Source organism: Mustela lutreola, chromosome 4, assembly GCF_030435805.1.
Source record: "Mustela lutreola isolate mMusLut2 chromosome 4, mMusLut2.pri, whole genome shotgun sequence".
Classification (NCBI taxonomy): domain Eukaryota; kingdom Metazoa; phylum Chordata; class Mammalia; order Carnivora; family Mustelidae; genus Mustela; species Mustela lutreola.
The window spans coordinates 164,691,909-164,714,460 of NC_081293.1; the positions used below are offsets into that span (position 1 = coordinate 164,691,909).

At 38.5% G+C, this 22,552-nt stretch overlaps 1 protein-coding gene and 1 pseudogene across 3 annotated transcripts in view; one reads left to right on the forward strand and one right to left on the reverse strand.

Moving 5' to 3' along the window:
- Window positions 1-22,552, reverse strand: part of IMMP2L (inner mitochondrial membrane peptidase subunit 2) — an 867,031-nt gene that overhangs the window by 704,160 nt on the left and 140,319 nt on the right. The window lies entirely within an intron of this gene.
- On the forward strand, window positions 3,289-12,923 carry LOC131830031 (platelet-activating factor acetylhydrolase IB subunit alpha1-like; annotated as a pseudogene).

Genomic DNA, 22,552 nt, shown 5'->3' on the forward strand with positions numbered 1-22,552 from the left:
CAGCCATCCCCTTTCCTCCCAGTCCACCCAAGAGGTCAGGAACACTATGCATGAGCAAGGACATTCAGAGACGTTAGTTCTACACCAGGCAAACAAAACAGAGAAAGAAAAACCTGAGCAGTCAGAATTTCTGATCAAGTTTCATTTTCCTCTTTCAAGTGCTGTGAGATCATGGATCATATTCTCACAAATACCCATAGATCTACACATATAAAGTAAATGACTAGTCAGGGCAACAGTGAAAATCAAGTGTTGATTTCCTCTGTTTTGTTACTTGTTAGGGGAAGGGACCTACAGAATTATCTAGGTTTCTCAGTATAGAGGATTAAGTGATTTATGCCAAATACTGAAAAGTGGCATAAATAATGGGGAAAAAAATTAAAAAATCATACATAGGAAAAGAGTGATGGCATGCCTTCCACAGAGTGGTTGTTAAATGGGTATTTCTTAAATTTCTCTGAAATTACATGCCAGGGAAAGGAAAAAAAGAAAAAATACTAGAGATGGTCAGAAAAGCTAGTGTAATAGAGGTCCAGGGGTACGGCTCACTGGCATAAAGGCTGCTACCAACAACCCAGGAGTGCTCTTTTGAAAACTGGATGAGATAATGTTTGTAAATGTACCTGGCAAATCCCAGGTAGTAAAAATGTAAAACTGAGAAAAACACTGAATAAAGGAGAAAAGAATCGTCATTCAATGCTACACGGTAAGACAAAGTGGAAAAGAGGCACTACTGTCAGGATCCCCTTTCCTGGTGCCTAGCTGCTCCAGATTCTGGCACATGCAAAACTGCTCTGGGGTAGATTTAATTCATCTGTTTTTCTTGACAACTTCAGTTATAACCTTTGCTAACGCTTTTAAGTTCCTACAAGATATAAATAGGTTAGTGAAGATTATGAACTAAAAGAAAATGCCTTCAAGGATGGGGAGATGAGGATAGAATGAATTCTTCTACCAAAAAAAAAAAAAAAGAAGAGAAAAAAAAATGATTCTACATATTTTGTGCCAAATTAATTTCTCCTCTGCTGAGTACAGTAGTTCATAATTCATCTGCCTCCTAAGAATGAATGAAGATCACGGGGAAATACATCAGTGATTTAAATGAACCTATGCTTAAGTTAAGGACAAGAGCGGCTTATGTTTTAGAAAACACTGTTTTGAATCCAATCGAAGCGTCAAAGTGCTTTCCTGTTCCTGCTTTGTTAATCACGGAGGGGAAAAAATGCCAAGCACCTCTTTCTGATTCTAGGTTTGCTCTGACCCTTTCCACTTTCCTCTTCAGTAAAGACCCCATTCAGTTCCTGGGGGGGGGGGGGGGGGGAACGAACAAGTCCGAATCGTAGTCACTTCAAATTATTTAATGGAAACTGCTTTGAACTATCCAAGCACAAGCCAGTCTTTAAAAATTGCTCACATGCTTGAGTTTGACAGTGTCATAAGTGCCTGTAAATGAATATTGAATAATGCAAATTGGTAACCTGTTGACAATGCATTTGCATAAATCAAGAGAATACTTGCGTAATAAATTCACTTCTGACCTTTTTAACCTTTCGTATTATTGATCATGCTGCAGCTGCTGAAGTCCTGGACTAGGCTGATGACAGTAAAGAAAGAGAAAGGAAAGAATGGCTTTCTAGAAGAATGCCTGAGAAAAAGCTCTAGAATGTGGTGATAAGCTAGTTCTCAAGGAGAAAAAAATCCAACACGGGGGGGGGGGGGGGACAAAACTTAACAAATCTACAAAATTAGCTTTTCCAAATCCATGCTATCTTCACATTATTACCATCCTCTTAACTAACAATCACAGCTCGTCTGATGTACAAGTTATCATAAGGCTCCTTGTACTGTTCACAGTATTAAGGCAAGAAAGCAATCCATACAGTTCTCATCGAGTTAAAACCAAAGGACACTCAAATCCTGAGAGTCAGACAAGTAAAGACATAAGTGAAATGGCTTGGGTCATAAATCAAAAGCTAATAGCGCCTGAACACATGATTCTGACCCTTTAATAGTACTCTCTCCTAGCTTGGTAACCCAAGTGAGACAACAAAGCGTAGGGGTTATCGTCTGTGCAGAGACACTGGACACCGCATCTGATACAAGCCGCAGTCATCACATTGTTCAGGGAACTTCTTATGTGAAATCAAGTAAAACTGTCACCACTAAGCCTACACTTCTGTCTTCAGAGAAAAGAAAATATGAAATTTTCATATCAGGTACATTCAAAGATGCTATCATGCTTAAATGGACTTGAATATTCTTGGTTAATGCTTAAAATTCCTACCAGAGTCTTGCCTCTTTCAAAGCAGAGGTCATGCACAGCAGTGCGGTCTCCCACCTATTCAGGAGGTGCTGAGCAAGAGATTCTTAACTGAATGATTAACTCAGCAGAACTCCCAGGATGGAAACGAAAGACAAAAAGTCCTCTCTATCAGCAAGCTGAAGCCATATTTGCCAAGCATCAGAGAGAACAGGCCTATTGAGTGTTGCTATAGAGGAGAGGCAGATCTAATGATAAAAAGCTACCAGGAAACATCAAAAGCCTCCAACAAAATAATGCTCTTGTGAGACGGTGAGATGCCTGCCACCAAAGGAGTGGTTCTCAATCCACTCACTTAAAATTTTGTTTCCTAGGCCCGGTACTCAACTGGCGTATTTATGAAGTTGGGGGTGAAGCGTAGAAATATGCAATTTTAACAAACAACTGAGCTGATTCTGATGTAGGTGGAAAACAACATACAATCCTGGCTAAACAATCGGGCCTTAGCAAACCTGTGGGCAGATTACCTACACTGGGTAGAGGTGAGACTTGACAAACTATGAGATCTCTTCGCAATTTCAGAGTCTTTGTTTCTATAAGATTATAAAGGCAGGCAAAACAAACTAACAACAATACAGTAAACTTGAGAACACATATTATTTAATACACATTACAGTCTCGTGTTTAGGACACCAGGCACTGGAATTAAAATGGCCTGGATTCAGAGCCTATGTGACTTACTAGTCCTGTGTTCTTGAGCAAATTACTTCCCTTCTCTAAGCTCTTTTTATTTTTAATGTCATAATACTCAGCTCACAGAAAAATTATGCACAACTAACTCTGTGTTAAACACACATCCAAAATTATAAATAATGAAAAGCAATGGTAAGAAAAAAAAATCTGACATTTTTACTTTTAAAAAATTATATAGATATATATCCACACTATGTATATAAATATATGTATATAAATACCTATATATATAGCCAAAAAGGACACAGAAAACATTCAGCATCAATAGTCACCAGATGAATGCAAATCAAAATCACAACGAGATACTACTTCATACCCACTACTTCGATGGCTATAACCAAAAAGACATTGAAACTGTTAATAAAGATGTAGAGAAACAGAAACCTCCCGACACTGCTGGTGAGACTGTAAATAGTGCAGGACTTCTGAAAAACAGTTTGGTGGCTCCTCAACTGCTGAAGCATAGAGTTACCATACGATCCAGTAATACAATGCCTAACTATATAGCCAAGAGAACTGAAAACAGGTAATCGGACAAAAATTTGTAGCTGAAAGTTCATATCAGCATTATTCATAATAGCCAAAAGGTGGAAACAATCCAAATGCCCATTAACTGATGAGGGGATAAATAAGATGTGGTATATCCCTATAACGGAATAAATTTTCCAGTCATAAAAAGGAATAAATTACTGATATATGCTATAGCCTCATGAACCTTGAAAATACTGCACTAAGGGAAGGAAGTCAGTCACAAAGAACCACATATTGTATAATTTCATTAATAAGTAATGTTCAAAATGGGGAAATATATAGAGACAGAGAGCAGGTTAGTGGCTACTACAGACTGAGTGTAGAGAGATGGTTTGGAGGTGATGGCTAAGGGCTATGGGGTTCCTTCTTGGGGTAATGAAAGTATTCAAAAAGTGATTGTACTGATGAATGTATAATTTTGTGACTAATACTATGTCATTTAATTATATACCTCAAAATGGTTGAATCATACGGCATATGGATTAAATCACAACCAAGCTATTTAAAAAAAAAAAAAAAAGACGTTAATACAAAGGAAATTACAAAGGAAAACATCCTTCTGTAGTAGAAATCTCTGACGCTCTTCATGAACAGTACCCTTTCCCTTGGTGAACTACCATCCCCCACCCCATCACCCTGCCCCCATTTTGTGCCACTCTAGTAGGGCTATCAGTTCCAGAAGTCTTCAAATCCCTCTCCTGCCATAGAAACTACTCACAAATTACTGCCACTTAACTCTCTGAGCTGTTTCTACATCTATGCTTCCTGAGGCCTACTTATTCAATTCAATTTTCAATTTTGTGATACAGCCAAACATTAATAAATTCCCCTTTTTTGCTTAGATCATCTCTCAATTTAGGTTGCTTGCAATCGTGAAACTCTACTTGATATACACTCAAGAATTACACTGCTCCAATCCTTACTGTAGAAGTAATTTTATCAATAATTTGCAATGAATCCTAATACAATTCTTTCTATGCATGTATCATTTCATATGTACAAAATATATATAAATGTCTTAACATCTTAATACTATATGTAGTATGACTATACCATAATTGATTTTATTACTGCTCCATGAATAATGGTTTTATTTATCCATTTTTCTTTTAAAATCAAGGGGCACAGAAAGAACGCATCAAATGTCCATTGACTGATAAATGAATAAATATGTGCTGTATATATACAACGGAATATTATTCAGCCACAAAAATGAATGAAATCTTACCATTTGTAATGACATGGATAAAGCTAGCGTGTATTAAAAGTGAAATAAGTCAGTCAGAGAGAGACAAATACCATATGATCTCACTCAGATGTGGAATTAAGAAAGAAAATAGAAGAACATATGGGAAGGGGGAAAAGAAAAAAAGGAGAGAGGGAAACAAGCCATAAATGACTGCTGATGATAGAGAACAATCTGAGGGTTGTTGGAGGTAGGTGGGTGGGGGATGGCCTAGATGCGTGATGGGCAGTAGAGAGGACACTTGTGATGAGCACTGGGTGTTACATGTAAGTGATGAATGACTGAATTCTACTCCAGAAACCAATGTGCTCTGTTTGTTTTTCTTTTCTTTTCTTTTCTTTTTTTTAATTTACCTGACAGACAGAGATCACAAGTAGGCAGAGAGGCAGGCAGAGAGAGAGAGGAAGGAAAGCAAGTTCCCTGCTGAGCAGAGAGCCCAATGCAGGGCTTGATCCCAGAACACTGGGATCATGACCTGAGCGGAAAGCAGAGGCTTAACCCACTGAGCCACCCAGGCACCCCATTATTTTTTTTTCTTTTTTTTTTTTTTTAATTTACTTGACAGACAGAGATCACAAGTAGGCAGAGAGGCAGGCAGAGAGAGAGGAAGGAAAGCTCTGTTTGTTAATTAACAAAATCTAAATTAAAAATAAAATTAAATAAAAATAAATATTTAAAAGTGTATCAGGTTAAAAAAAAAAAGTGTATCAGGTTAAAATCCAGCAAACATTTACTAAATAGACTTGGTGGTTGAAAAAAAATTTTTTTACAAACTTTTAGATATGTAAGAGGAAGCTAAAAAATAATTTCTAAACAATTTTTGTTTACAATTACTTTGGCAGATAATACAGAACTATTATAAAATAATGATACAACAGGAAACAAGCATATTTGCATGACAGTCATTTTATACCAGTTGAAACCATGCAAATTAAATTAAACTTCATTAAATGTGAACTATGTAATGTTTTTCAATGTGCTGTGTACACGGGCCTTCAAGAGGTCCAAAAAAAAGAAAAAAAGTTTACAGTGGTATACTTATCCACTTTTTGTAATTGCCACAATGCAAATATTGATCAATACAATTTCCAGCAAAATGAAATATATTTAGGGGGAAAAGCTCATGACTTTATTATCATGATAATAAAACTACTAGTACTTTGTATATTTAAAACTTAGTAAATCTTATTATCTTAATTATTTCTCAAAAAGAGGATCCTTTGAGGCAGGTATTGTTATTATAATCACCCAAAAGCACTGTGATACTAAATGGCAAATCTAAGATCCAAGTTAGACCTTTCTTTCTCTCAACTCCTTTCTTAACCAATACCTCTGGAATATCATAAATTTGAGTTTAGTGAATAGCTAAAGAAGTAAAGTGGAAGAGTTTTTACAATATTCAATTGTATTAAAGAATCTATATTTAAGAAAAATACTACAGGCAACAGATCAGTTTTCTGAATCAACACTGTTATTAAATCTGAGTTCTTTACTTCTTGGCACAGGCGAACTTACACTATCAATTCCATTAGCACTGTGATAAAGGTGAAATCAAATTAACTCAAGCCACCTACTTGATAAACTTGTGATCTTTATAAACACAAAAAACAGGTTAGTATAAACTCCTAATGGTGTAATTATTCTGCATCAGAAATAGGTACACAATTCCATAATAATGCAAAATAATATAAAATATATCATAATTACTTAAAGACATTGTTACACAGGTCTTTCCATATTTATGCATATTTAATTAAAATGATATTTATCAAAAGACTAATGAGACCATTTTGCATCCCATTTACTGAAAGGCTAATGAGACAGTAGAATATGAGCTGTTTAGCTGAAGAATGAGATACGTGGCATCAATCCAGAGCAAGAGAAGACCAGTATTAAAAAATAAAGTATCACCTAAAGCTTCTCATAAACCTTACAGTAAAAAAAAAGTCATATTAGAGATAAGAGAGACCATGTACAATGTCAGCTTCCCACTTAAATTGATAGGTAAATGAAAATTTATAGTCTAGTCAAAGACTTACTAATGAGAGTATATGAATTATTATTTCATTTTCCAGGATTATACTTGTTACAGGTTTTTAAATACAAGTCATTTTACAATGGCAAGATAGGCCATGATACTTACAAGGTGAATTAAAATTTCATAACATTGTACCTACAACAGTCTCATATTAGCTGGCTGCACCTCAGAAAAACACCGTCGATATTTTACCGAGCCAAAAAACAAAGTTCCCTTATGATGTGAATATAGTGGAAGGTTACCATGTTGAAAGGCAAATGGAAACGCCAGTCATTTTCTCAAATAATAATAGCTAATAGTAACAATATCTATCTGAAGGCTTTCAGCTTCAAGACAGAAAATTCCAGAGATACCAAAATGGTATATATTATGAACTCTAAATAACAAAATTGTTTAACATGTAAATGCAAACTATTTGCTCACCAAATAAACAGGAACTCATTTTAAAAAGTAAGAAAAAGTACCTGTACCTCTGGGGCTAATAATACATTATATGTTAATAAAAAAATTTTTAGGGGCACCTGGGTGGCTCAGTGGGTTAAAGCCTCTGCCTTCAGCTCAGGTCATGATCCCCGAGTCCTGGGATCAAGCCCTGCATCGGGTTCTCTGCTCAGTGGAGAGCCTGCTTCCTCCTCTCTCTCTCTCTCTCTGCCTGCCTCTCTGCCTGCTTATGATCTCTGTTAAATAAATAAATCTTCTAAAAAAAAAAAGGTGTTTTTACAGTAAGAAAAAGCAGCAAGTCAGTTCAAGTTTGAAATTTTTAGATGAAAGGCAACTTTCTAAGTCAGGACCTTGGTTAAATATTCCCTAACATTTGTAACAGCATTCATACATGTACATGAAGTTTAGGTAAAAAACAAAATCCATATATATATTGCAAGTGGCAATATATCTTCTCTGAAGTTAATTTAGTTTATGAATTATCTGAATAAAAATCCCAAGTAAATTACTAAGAGAAGGTAAAAATAGTTCTATCAAAAACTTTGCTGTGTGTATTCCTCAACATCAATTAATATGAAAGAATTAAATCATCGCTAATTTGTTTGTGAGGAAAAGGTGATACTTTATTATTTCACCTACGTAATTTGAAGGCACTTCACCATAATATGTCTTTTTGTTAACACTTATTCAATGGTGTATTTATTAGCTGTCACATTAAGGCCCTGCCAATAGAGGTTTTAAATATTTATTAAGAAACACCTCCTACATCCAAAATGAGATTTTACTTAATATCTTCAAAGAATCTGAAATAGCATATTATATATTTATTGATTCCTAGAATATGCTCCAGCCAGATAATGATCTTTTGTCAGAGTAAGAGCAATCTCGTCATGTGGGTCTCTTCACGCAGGCTGACAGCAACACTTAAAATGTAATAAAAGCAAAACTATTCAGATAAGTGGAAGTGAAAAGACTAGTTCTAGCTGTTGAGAATGTTATTTTTCTTCAAAATTTTAGTCTCTTGAAATCCAGCTTCTTGAGTTAATACACAGCTATTAAAAAGCAGCAGACTTGTAATCAATACCTTTACTAACAGCTATTCCCCAGGTCTCTTAAATATCAGCACCAGAGTTTTGCAAGATGGAAAATACCCAATTAGGTCTTCGTGAACCAATTTAGCTTGTCCAGCTATCGAGTATTTTGACAATAAATACATTCACACTCTTGAGTTTGTGAGAGAAAAATTAGCCCTTTAATTAGCAGTAAAACTGGTCTAGAAATGAGCCATCTGGCTTCTCTCTGATATGCTCTGAGCTTGTATCATGTCTTCAGAAATTTTTTTAAATACCAGGCATAAACTGCTAACCTCAGAGTACAAACTTCAGCTCCCTTCATAAGAAGTACCAAAATGTGTTTCTCTACAGTATTGGAGTTGATTCTAAGTGAAAAACATCAAGTTCTCACTGCTATCCATCTTCCATGTGGCCAGAATAAGAGAACATATCTGAGATCCTTATTCAGATATAAGAAGATCGGGGAATAAAGAAAACCTTTCTATCACCCAGGTGTTTGTATTTCCGTCAGCCAGGGTTGAAACAGCCCTGCACAAACTATTGTAGCTTATTAATATTGATGGTTAAAATGATGTCTTTGAACCCATATGAACAGCTTTTCTAGACTTGAGTCAGTCAGTAAATATATACTGAATACACACATTGACCAGGCACTGGACTTGTCACAAAAAATTTATTTATTTATTTATTTATTTATGAAAAGGTGTAGAGAATAGGAAGGAAATATATGCAAAAAATAAATAAATTAGTGCAGCCTGGCAAATGCAATAATAGATTTATGTGTGCAAAATGAAATACAACAAGTTTGAACTTCTTTTCCAGTTTCTCATAGGTATAAATTTAGGAACAGACACAGAGATTTCAGTACAGTTATAGGCAAAAATATGGGAAGACACACACACATACGCTTACATCTTGGTCACAATGTAAAATATGCTTTCTACTTGATATGGCAAAAAAAAAAAAAAAAAAGCTCAAAAGCCACAAGTATAAGAAATTTGCCAAAATAACTCAAGGTAGGATTCATGAAGGAAACAGCATTCAGGCTGATACCATATGAACAAGTTTGTAGAGTAGAAGGATCAGAGGCTTCCAGACAAAGAGAATAGGTATGTATAGGTTGAGGACATTGAAATGTGATTAGACCACATGTTGAAATAATATTTTGGATATACTGGATCAAATAAAATACATTATTAAAATCGCTATCACCTCTTTTAGTTTTATTTTTTAATGTGGCTAACAGAATATATGTAAGCTACGTAGACAGCTTCAATTAGACGAGTAACAGTGGAGATGAAGAAGTGGAGGGAGGAAACTCCACTAGCAGTGAGCAGAAGAGAGCCAGGTGGAAGGGACAGAACTTGGTGACTGAATGTATGTAAGGGATGGAGGAAAAGAAGTCACGTATTCATTCATGCATCCAAACATAACACTGCATGCCTAGGATATGACAGGTACCATGCCGGTTGTGCTATTGTAAGCTAAATGGAAGGATGAAATGCTTATCAACATTCTAGGCTGAGAAATGGAGTCAAGGTTCTTACACACACCAAAATAGCAAATAAAGGAGGAAGAACAGCTCTGTTATCATCACATGTGTCTATCAACTCATTCTTGGATATTCTTCAATTTATTTTCTTCTATCTTCCAGGATATTTATTGCAATATCTGGGAAGCAACTGGGTATCAGGAAAATGGCCTAAGCCAAAGCTTGAGAGTTTGGAGTTCTTAGTCTATAATTGGCATAATAATTGGCTGCTGATCCTTACAAGGGGTTCTGACTACTCAGGGGAAGCTCTAGAGTGGAAAGGGCCAGGAGTCCAAGGAAGAACACTAAAGACACCACAAAGGAGAGAAAGGGTAGAAAGCAAGTCCACTAACAGGGGGTAGCTAGATACGAAGGAGAAAAACTCATGAAGGGTAGAGTCCCAGAAACCAAAAGAGAAGAATGTTTTAATGAACTAACACTCAACAGAATCAAGTATTAAGAGTAGTTTTCAAAGAAGCACTGAAAAACGTTGAACATTTGGTAAGTCACAGACTGATGACCTTTAACATTTAGGAAGTGAGAGACTGATAACATTCGGAAGTCAGAGATTGATGACCTTCCCAGCAGAGCTGTGTGAACAAGCAAGATCGCAGAAGGCTGTACAACACAGGGGACGCAAGGAAGTAGAGAGGCCAGGTAGAGTGGCTTGTTTCTAGAATCCTACTTGTGAATAAAAGAATCATCAAGCACTGAGCACAGAATTAAGGGAGGGTCTGAGTACTTCTGTCTTTGTGTTTTGACTTGAGAAAAACTTGATCATGTTCAAAAGGTCAGAAAAGCAATCAGGGAAGAGGGGCTAGTTCAAAAGGCCATAAGTAATTAATGAAACAATGGCCTAAGGAGCTGGGGAAAGAGAAGACCTAGAACACAGGTGTATAGACAGCTCTGAACAGGAGAAAGAGCATGTTTTCCACAAAGATGGAAGTGAAAGTGGCTAAAGAGATGACAATTCAGATGCAGGCAAAAACCCTTTCTGTATTAAGACTTTACTCAGGTTATAAAGTCATCACTGGGATCCTTTGGTTAATGGTAACTACAAATGTTGTTCTCTATAGTACCAAGGATCTGATTCATTCTTACATACAGCAAACGTTCTTAAAGCGAAAGGCACAGATTCATCACATTAAGAGCAAGCTAACTTCTGTCTACTCCATGGCCCATGATTTATTATGTTCTAATACAAAAAACAAACAAACAAACAACAACAACAACAACAAAAAACACCTGTAAGAAGTGATTATCATTGGTCTCAAAGAGGAAAGTAGGGAGAAAATGTGGTCTAATGTGTCTTGGGGCAGAAAGCACTTATGTCCCTCCAGGATTTCCACCTATGTGCATCTGAAGTGCAGGGTATGGCACAATGCCATACTTACATACTTACATACATACTTACAAAGCTATCATACTTAGCCACAGTTTAAGCCATTTGGTGGAGTTACTGTGCCTTAAAGATGGAAACCTAAAATTCCCTCTACCTCTACTCTTAATGGTTCTGGTCTGGGAGCCACAATGACATTTGAGCAGAGACCCAAATGGAGAAGAAGAGAATCAAGTAGTTGGGGTTCTAATCTCAACTGTTATTCAAATCTTGGATTTCTACTGCTTATGTTCTTTCAAATACGGCAGTTTGCCTTTAAAAAAGACACTGGATCCAGCTGAGCTGTAGCACCATGATGAGTGAAGAGGAGAAGGCACCAGCAAGTCCCTGCGGGTGCAGGACATGCAGGGCAATGGACACTGAATGTCCCTGCACCTGGGTTCATAGCCCACAGCAAAGATAAGGAACACAGTCTTCTTACTCAGGAACTCCTGGGTCCATCTAATGCACCAGTGCAAGATCTGGCGGGAGCTCTTTTATTCTCTGCACATTCTTAACTTCGGTATTGGTAGTGACACAGAACAGGTGCTTTGGCAGCTGGAGAATTGGGGAGCTGGAACAAATCTGGCCCAAGACTGTAGTGGTCTGGAGTGAGTACCAACCACCACAGGCACATAGCAGAGCAAGTGACTGGTGGCATCGAGACCATCGTCCAGCTGGTGAACCAATGGTGTCAGGACTGCTCCCAGAGGCCAGCACCCTAACCCACTTCAAGAGAAAAACTGATGGGTGAATGGGTTGGTCTGGGTAGCATTGGCTGGCCACCCATGGGCCCATTTCCTGGATGTCAACCCCAGGTTTGCGCACTTGGATGGCACCATAAGTCACTATGGCTTGTACGAATACCTGATCTGTGCCACCTGGGCTGCACACCTGTCTGTCGGACCCTGCCCTGTCTGCTTCTGCATCTGTGGCCCAAAATCAGGGCCAGCATGTCTCCTTGCCAAAGGCTACACCCTCAGTTCCTTCCCCAACATTAAATTCTCATTCAAGAAGAAGGAGAGAGAGGAGAAAAAGGAGGAGAAGTAGTAGTAATAGTAGTAGAAGTAGTAGTAAGTAGTAGAAGTAGTACTAGCAGCAGCAGCAGCAGTAGTAGGAGTAGTAGTTAACAATAGTAATAGTAGTAGTAATAGTAGTAGTAGTAGTTGCATCATGGACTGCAGAGCCACCAGAGCCACCAGGTCCTCTGTGTAATCTCGATTTCACATGGGCCTTTTACATCACCTGGAGGCGAGCAGAAAGGATACCGTGCCCTATGAGATAGAACATGTGTGAATGCTTTATAACCAGAAAGTGCCTTTAGAAATGGCCACTGCACAACTGCATGGTCAGTGTCATAGTGCAATGCGTCAGTGCTAATCACATGTGGTTCTTGGGGACCTTATTAAGATTGCTCTCCCAATTTGCTAGTGGTCCCTGGGAGAGCTGGAACACCTGACCACAGGACATCAAAGGACTAGGTGAATAATCAAACCACCATCATAAGCTGCCGTTATCTGATTTGCCAAACCATACAACTAGATGGGCACAACAGCACTCCACTCCCTCAAAGACTGGGAACATGGCCACAGCTAAGCTGAATGAGCAGATAACTCAGACTATTACAGTACCTACCCCTAATGCTTCAGCACTTCTCCCTCAGTCCACATAAACTGGCATCACAAGAAGTTCCCTCTGGCCAGTTAATGGAAGAGAAAAAAGGATGGGTATTTTTCATGCACAAAAGGATCTGCACTGAGCTGGCAAAAGCTAGGTGTGAGTGGTCAACACCTATACATACACCTGTATATATACAACACCACCAGTCTTCAGTGGCCCCTGAAACACAGTGGTAAAGAGAAAGCCTTCCACTGTGAAGAGCTTTAGGAGGTATAGTCTAAGGTAAGGGTATACACTGGTTAGTCGTTAGTGGCTTAAGAGTTGACAGGCTAGACAAGAACTTAGAACAAATGGGAAAACTGGTTCAGTTCAGTTTTACGAGGCCAGCTGGGAGACAGGAACTTGTGAAGTGGAGATGCTGACCTATAAAGCAAAGTATATGCTTAAAACGAATAATGTATATACAGTGTCGTCTTTTCCTGAGGGTATACAAAGTGTAGGTGAGCTTAGTCCCTCTACTTTCTTTAAGTCTAATTTAAAAATATATTGGCAGCCTGCTTTCTGAATTTGGTGAAAAGTATGAAATTATAGATTCGCAAAGTTCAGTGAAACACAAGAGGAAAATTACAATGAAAATCACACCTATACAAGTTATAGTCAAACATAAAACTAAGACAAAGAAAAACACCTTGAAAGCATCCAGAAAAAAGTAGACATTACACACAAGAGAATAATTACATCAATTTTTTAAAAATAAGGTTTTTTTTAAGATTATTTATTTATTTATTTGAGAGAGAGGCAGTGAGAGAGAGCATGAGCGAGGAGAAGGTCAGAGGGAGAAGCAGACTCCCCATGGAGTCCCGCCCGATGCGGGACTCGATCCCGGGACTCCGGGATCAAGATCTGAGCCGAAAGCAGTCGTCCAACCAACTGAGCCACCCAGAAGTCCCTAAAATTAAGTTTTTTAATGGAAACATAACACACACAGAAAGGGGCACAAACGTGATGATTCGGCATGACTTACCACAACGTGAAGATAACCATGTAACCGCCACCCACGCTAGTGACTACACCACGGGTCTGCCCGTTCTGAGTCACTACTCTTCCTCCTTCCCAAAGGTAATCATTACCCCCGTTTCCAAAACCAAAAATGAGGTTTGTCAATGGTTAACCTTTATATAAATTGAATACATGATGTATTCTTTTTCATCTGGCTTCCTTTAACATGATTGAGATTCATCTATGTTGCCACCTGGACCAGCTGTTCATTTGTTTCCATTGCTCTACAATGAATGACTACACCACATCTGATGAATATACCACAATGTATTCATTGTACTGTTGACAGACCTTAGCGGTGTTCCCATGTGGCGCTATTAGGAGGAATGCTGCTATGAACACTCTTGTGTACATCTTTTGTTGTACACATGCACGCATTTTCGTTGGGCTCTCTATTATACCTAATAACCAACTTGAAGAATTTTTTGTTCCTGAAACTTTGGACTTAGTACCAAATGGAGGAAAATGGTTTCAGTAAGTTAGAAGTGGACTTGCTGCTATCCCATGGAGTAAATGTAACTCCACATGGAAAGAAAGGGGAAGATATTGACATAAGAAAAAAAGTAGCAGGGGAAGCAGTGGCCTGCTCTCAGCATTTCGGACACATTAGGAAGTAGTACAGAAAACCGTGAACTGGGCTTATAGCACTACCCCGTGCCCAAGTGGGTCCCTGACCACACATTTAGATACTCCAAAAAGATGCCAAGCGGTAATTTTCATTGACAGGACTAGCAGTACCACTCCAAACTGTAAACTGTTAAAGTGGTCACTCGAGAATGTTTGATCTTTTTATTGTTGTTTTTAAAGGCAAATGTCCCGCGTGGTTTGCTATGGTTTCTGTCACACAAAAGTCATTTCACTCTACTCTGTGTTACTTGGCTGTCAAAAGACATAAAATGAGCTGCAGTAAGAAGACCTCTATCGAGAGGAGGGAAAAGGACACGTATCTGGCCCCGGACCCAGATCACTGCCTTCATCTAAGGCGTGATCCACCCTTTCCAGGGATGTATCAGGACAGTTCAATGAACTACCCTCTGTCAATCACAAATAAATTTTGGTTCAGAGAGGTGGGGAAAAACAGTGGATTCAAGCTAACAACTGTTCCATATGAATATTAGATCATTCTGGAGAAGCCATCCGTACAACAAACGAATCTTCATAGAAGAAATCATGTCTTCATGAGACTCTGCCCATTCCTTCACTCTGTTCACTTCGGTCCTTAATATTACTTGTCTTTTTGGCACTCAGATTCCTTCGCTCAACAAACGTGAGCTGCATATTGTACTACGGTAAGCCAAGTACTTTCAGTGCCAACTATTTGAAAATGGAATGTGTGTGCATGTGTGTGTACACACAAACACACAATTATAGACATTGGCCCTGTGTGGCCTCCAGCTGGGAACACTTCTAAGCACACCAATGATTTAAGTTCAAGTGTGATTGTATGTGTATTTGTGTGAGAGTGAGTTTATATCAGGGAGAGAGAGAGAGTAAAGGAGACGAGGAAGGGGATAAGAAGCAACTAAAGTTATGCTGGACAAGGAGAGCAGAAATCATAAAAGACTCATGAGAAAATATGAACATATGTAGAGCACAAGAATGATGTGAGCCTTCACTCACTCCTCTCCTCTGTACAACCACATTCACTGCTCATCAAGTGCTTTGCCCATATCTTATGTGCTCCTGACAGCTTATATATATATAATCAAGATCTACCTTTAAAGCTATTTGCAAAACTGTCTATGCCATAACTGTTTGGCTGACAAGTAATTATATTTTATCTTCCAAAAGAAAATCAAGCATAAAACAACCCCACAAGAAAAGAGGACTGACACCCCTGCTTCACAAAGGAGGCAAAAGAGATTTAACCAACACCTTAAGTTTCTGTCTAACCAACCATTAATTTTAAATTTGATTTTGCTTTTTATATCACAAAGCACTTATTCAAAAATAGCAGAACCCCTATATCCATATGTTGTCCTGCAAAAAGAGAAGAAAATACTATTATTTGTATTTCTTGTTCAAACACTCTAAGAATAAAAGAACTGTTTTCAGAAATGATGAGGTTCCTGCAGATAACATTTACCCACGGGATTTGAGGCTTTTTTGTGACATAAAGTGCAGAGTACTTTGAGGATGGTTACAGATTCAATGGCACAGAAAAGGCTTTTAACTTTGGCTCATTTCCTCTGACCACCATGCCTCCATTCTAAATTATAACCTCTCAAAGCTACAGATCCTTTAAAACTAGCTTTTAAACTGCCTTTCCTTAGTGTCATCACAAAATAAGAACACTTTGTTACTTGAAAATAAAAGCACAAAATTATTGGACTCAATAACTGTTCTCATTATTGCAAACCAACAAACAAGGCACAACAAAAATTGTTTTTGCTAATAGCTATCACTTGAGTGACCAAGAAATAAATCCAAAAGAAACCAAAGAAAGATCTGCCTTAACAATATAAATGGTTTCTTATTCAGAAACTATATTTAATATCAAAATGCTTAGCCCATATCCCAGTGCTATTATTATTGTCCTTAACAGAATCTTAAGCTAAGCACGAAAATCCTGTCATTCACATCTTAGAATAGTACTCATTTTGAAAAAACAAAACTAAAAAAGAAACCACTAAACCACTAGAGAATCCCATTTTTAATTTAGGAATGTCTTTTATAATATAGCCCATAACAAATACTACCTCCTCTGCTGAATTTTGTTTTTGGAATCACTGCAGTACTTTATACCTACAGAAAAGTAATAATAGGAATAGGAAACCTAAGATGCATTGGGGTCCCTTCCTCTTGGTTGTGACTGAGCAAGTACTTGGCATCACCAGCAAAGCCAAAACCCAATATTCAACCAGCTGGTTGGGGATAGCAGGGCCAAGCCACATTGGTGACCCACATAGATGAGAGATTGGTTATATACAGGGGGAAATGAGCAAAAAGGTAAACATTTGAGGTTAACAGGATCCAGGCATAGATAGATAGATAACAGACAGACAGACATAGAGAGAGAGTTTGTAAAGACTTGTATTTTCTTTTTTTTTTTTTTTTTTTTAAAGATTTTTTATTTATTTATTTATTTGTCAGAGAGAGAGAGAGGAGTAAGAGTGAGCACAAGCAGACAGAGTGGCAGGCAGAGGCAGAGGGAGAAGCAGGCTCCCTGCTGAGCAAGGAGCCCGATGTGGGACTCGATCCCAGGACGCTGGGATCATGACCTGAGCTGAAGGCAGCCGCTTAACCAGCTGAGCCACCCAGGCGTCCCAAGACTTGTATTTTCTAATTCCATTCCCTGAGAAGACCTAGCAGGAAAGATACTCCAGTAGCAATGAGCATCTTTAGAACCCAGACCTTGGTTTCTAAATGTCTAAATGTTATTTTCCATTTCTTAGTAATTCTAAGGCTGGAGCAAACAAGAAAAGTATAAGACATGCCTGACTACCTTTTAACATGATGAACTAAGAACAAAGCATCACTTCTAGGGTAATCCTGCCCAGAATAATCTGAACTCATTCATGAGGAAACATCAGATAAAACCAAATAGAGAAGAAGCATGATTTGGCTGAACTCTTCCAAAATATCAAGTTCATGAAAATGAGAGAAGACTAAGGAACAGTTCCAGACTGAAGAAGACCAGTTGTGCCAGGCAACTAAACACAAGGTGTGATCCCGGATTCTGGACTCATGAAGAACATCCCTGGGACAACTGGTGAGTTGTGAATGAGATCTGAGAAACAGATGGTAATATTATATTAATATTTATTTCCTGGTTGATTATTATATTGGGTTCTGTGGAACAACATCCTTATTTTTTTTTTTTATTTCTTTTCAGCGTAACAGTATTCATTGTTTTTGCACCACACCCAGTGCTCCATGCAATACGTGCCTCCCCAATACCCACCATCTGGTTCCCCCAACCTCCCACCCCCCGCCCCTTCAAAACCCTCAGGTTGTTTTTCAGAGTCCATAGTCTCTCATGGTTCACCTCCCCTTCCAATTTCCCTCAACTCCTTTCTCCTCTCCATCTCCTCATGTCCTCCATGCTATTTGTTATGCTCCACAAATAAGTGAAACCATATGATAACTGACTCTCTCTGCTTGACTTATTTCACTCAGCATAATCTCTTCCAGTCCTGTCCATGTTGCTACAAAAGTTGGGTATTCATCCTTTCTGATGGAGGCATAACACTCCATAGTATATATGGACCACATCTTCCTTATCCATTCGTCTGTTGAAGGGCATCTTGGTTCTTTCCACACTTTGGTGACCATGGCCATTGCTGCTATAAACATTGTGGTACAGATGGCCCTTCTTTTCACTACATCTGTATCTTTGGGGTAAACACCCAGTAGTGCAATTGCAGGGTCATAGGGAAGCTCTATTTTTAATGTCTTGAGGAATCTCCACACTGTTCTCCAAAGTGGCTGCACCAACTTGCATTCCCACCAACAGTGTAAGAGGGTTCCCCTTTCTCCACATCCTCTCCAACACACGTTGTTTCCTGTCTTGCTAATTTTCGCCATTCTAACTGGTGTAAGGTGGTATCTCAATGTGGTTTGAATTTGAATCTCCCTGATGGCTAGTGATGATGAACATAATTTTCATGTGTCTGATAGCCATTTGTATGTCTTCATTGGAGAAGTGTCTGTTCACATCTTCTGCCCATTTTTTGATATGATAATCTCTTTTGTGTGTGTTGAGTTTGAGGAGTTCTTTATAGATCCTGGATATCAACCTTTTGTCTGTACTGTCATTTGCAAATATCTTCTCCCATTCTGTGGGTTGCCTCTTTGTTTTGTTCACTGTTTCCTTTGCTGTGCAGAAGCTTTTGATCTTGATGAAGTTGGTTACTATAGCACCAAGAACCAAAAGATACCTGGGAATAAACCTAACCAAAGAGGTAAAGGATCTATACTCGAGGAACTACAGAACACCCATGAAAGAAACTGAAGAAGACACAAAAAGATGGAAGACCATTCCATGTTCTTGGATCAGAAGAAAAAACATTGTTAAAATGTCTATACTGCCTAGAGCAATCTATACTTTTAATGCTATTCCGATCAAAATTCCACTGGTATTTTTCAAAGAGCTGGAGCAAATAATCCTAAAATTTGTATGGAATCAGAAGAGACCGCAAATTGCTAAGGAAATGTTGAAAAACAAAAATAAAACTGGCGGCATCACGTTACCTGATTTCAAGCTTTACTACAAAGCTGTGATTGCCAAGACAGCATGGTACTGGCATAAAAACAGACACATAGACCAGTGGAACAGAGTAGAGAGCCCAGATATGGACCCTCAACTCTATGGTCAAATAATCTTCGACAAAACAGGAAAAAATATACAGTGGAAAAAAGACATTCTCTTCAATAAGTGGTGCTGGGAAAACTGGACAGCTATATGTAGAAGAATGAAACTCGACCATTCTCTTACACCGTACACAAAGATAAACTCAAAATGGATAAAAGACCTCAACGTGAGACGGGAATCCATCAGAATCCTAGAGGAGAACATAGGCAGTAACCTCTTCGATATCAGTCACAGCAACTTCTTTCAAGATATGTCTCCAAAGGCAAAGGAAACAACATCCTTATTTTTAGGAAATACTGAAGTACCAAAGGAATACTAAGGCATCATGTCTGCAATTTTTCATCTCAGCCCAAGAAAACAAACAAACAAATGAACAAACTCCAAAACAAGAATGTATCAGAGTAAAGGGTGAGGGAGACAGAGAGAGGAGGAGAGTACGATAAGGCAACTGTAGGGACGCCTGGGTGGCTCAGTTGGTTAAGCAGCTGCCTTCGGCTCAGGTCATGATCCCAGTGTCCTGGGATCGAGTCCCACATCGGGCTCCTTGCTCAGCGGGGAGCCTGCTTCTCCCTCTGCCTGCTATTCTGTCTGCCTGTGCTCTCTCTCTCCCCCTCTCTCTCTGATAAATAAAATCTTTAAAAAAAAAAAAAGGCAACTGTAGTAAAATACTAGTAACAGGGAATGTGTGTGAACAACTTATGTTAGCTCTTTGTCCTTTTCTTGAAACGTTTCTCTGAGTTTGAAATCATTATAAAATAAAAAGTTTAAAAAAAATATGTCCACTTATAAATGGTCACATACTATTCAGAGAAGCCTTAACTTTCTATAGAGGGCCACAGTCCGCTATGAATTAAAAAAAAAAAAAAAAAAAGGTATGCTATAGCTAGAGGCAGAACACAATCTACATAATTCAAAAAGCACTTAAACCAAATCACAACGTTAAAAGGGCTTTTATCACCAATATGTCTAAAAAAATGTGAACACTTGCCTGATTCAAGGTGATGTATACCGGGAATTATAAATACCATAAGGATAAAACTGCAAGAAATTCCTGATACTCATAGAAGAAAAAGATCATGTAGACAGACTCGTCTCCAAGATAAGCCTTCAAGGATGGACCGGCTGACTGCCGCGTGCGGGGAGTGTGGTCAGAAGACAGTGCCCATGTCCGGAGAATTCAATCTCCTATAGCCCACATGGGGGCTGCCCACATCCCACGACAAGGCAGGGGCAACAGGAGGCAACCCTAAGGGCAATACCACCTGAGTTTCATGGGAACTGCCCAATCCTGCAGCTTCCCCTTCCAGCCACAGCACACAACCCCTGAAGCACATCTTGCACCCGAAACTCCACCTCACTGTTCACCTCTGGGGAGCCAAACCCACAACGAGGACTTCCTTTGTTATTTGATGAAACGTAGCTCTGTAAGGACACCTTTTACAGTTCAGCTTGTGAGTGGGTCATGTAATTTCTGACTCACAAGACAGCCATGAATTTTCTTACGGTGAATTCTGCCTCTAACTCTCATCCATTTACCTTCTCATGCTGTGTGACAAAAGAATTGTACTTTCCCCTTTTCATGTTAGCCAAATATAAAAGATAATCATTATTTAAACAACAAATTTCCCTCTTATGGTCCATTAGCTCCTGCTGCTTGTTCCTGTAGTGAAATTGAAATATAACAAAACGATTTCCATGGCAATAGATAATAATCTAGTAAATGTGAATTTCTGGCTTAGCAACAGAACAAAATAGGAGGAGATTATGGGACTGCAGTGGGACTAAATTTCAACTTCTGTGTATTTTTAGTTTCACATTTTAAAACAAAGCAAACACAGACAAATTCATACACACAGAAATATGAAGAGTCAAACTCTAATTATAGGATAGTTTAAAAGACAGATTTCAATGATCAATTTGCAATATTACTCCCTACCATTACTGCCAAAATACATTCAACTATCATAAAAAAATTTACTTGTAAATTTGAGAATTCCTACAAGTTTTATTTGAAAGTCTGTTATCTGCTTTAATACCAGCTCCAACTACTAACATATTCCATTATGTTCATTTTTAGTAATAATTATAAACATGGATGATGATTAATATATAAATGAGAGATTTTCAAAAGACCTCTGAATCTCTACAATTCCTAGGAACAAAGGAGCTGGACAGTTTGTGAGCTTCACAAATACAGTCCCAGATCTCACCTAATACCCAGGGAGTCAAAGCTCTCCATTCCCTCTGTGAAACATGCACACCAAGGCCCTGGGGCAGGACACTCTGTTGTTCAGTCTACCATACACGCGCTCTTCTCCTTACACCCCAAATTGTACACTCACTGAGAGTCAGTGTTTTGTTTCCACACTTATTATCAGTTGTTCTTGCTATAATGGCAATAATTAAACTGTTCATTATCTGATGAAATATAAGTGCAAAAAAGGAATTATTGTATCTTAGCAAAATAGCTACAATGTTTTGCAAAGATCCGATAAAGATGAATCACAAAAAAATATGAACAAATTGAGTATGAACAAAGCTAGACTTTGGACAATTAAGGAAACAATTACTCATATCTAGAAAGTATTCTACGTGCAGATTGCTTTGTGTCTTAAATTTTTGCTCTTAATAACCCAAACTGAAAATTGTAGATAATGCATTGTCTGTGCTTTACTCAATAATGACTATGCAAAACTCCAGGCTGTCAAAAGGAAAAAGCTCCAGCCTTACAGCAAAAAAATGACAAAGAATAAGTGAGACAAACATATGAGTTCAACGAAGCCTAGACCGAAATATTTAATATTAGCAACACAAACACACCTCTCTCTGACTTGCCTCCACTCTCCAGGTGGGATTCCAGCCTTCTTAGAGATGGCACAGAGCATAACCCCCTTGTCCCTTGATCTGCAATACGCACTGCTTCAATCACAGGCTAACTCCTCCTGGACGGCAGTGAAAGGTTAAAAATTGTTCTTCCCCTACTTGCTTCACTGTCCTCTGCCTGCTTTGTATATATGGGTTCCTCATTACCCACTTCTCCAAATTATGGTTAAGTTACTTTTACTCACATCACTCCTGACACCAACGAAGTCTGACTTCAACTGGATGTCCTACAATTCAATTCAATTCTGATAGCTCTCCAGAGTTAGCATCAGACTCCACATGTTCAAGGGCTCAGTCCCCCCAAGAATGACCACTTTAGACATTAGTCACAAGACACTCCATCCAACTTGCCTACAAAGCCGGGGGTGGGTCCCCCAACCCCCACCCTTTCAGATTCAATATCTGAAATGGCTCAGAAACCTCTG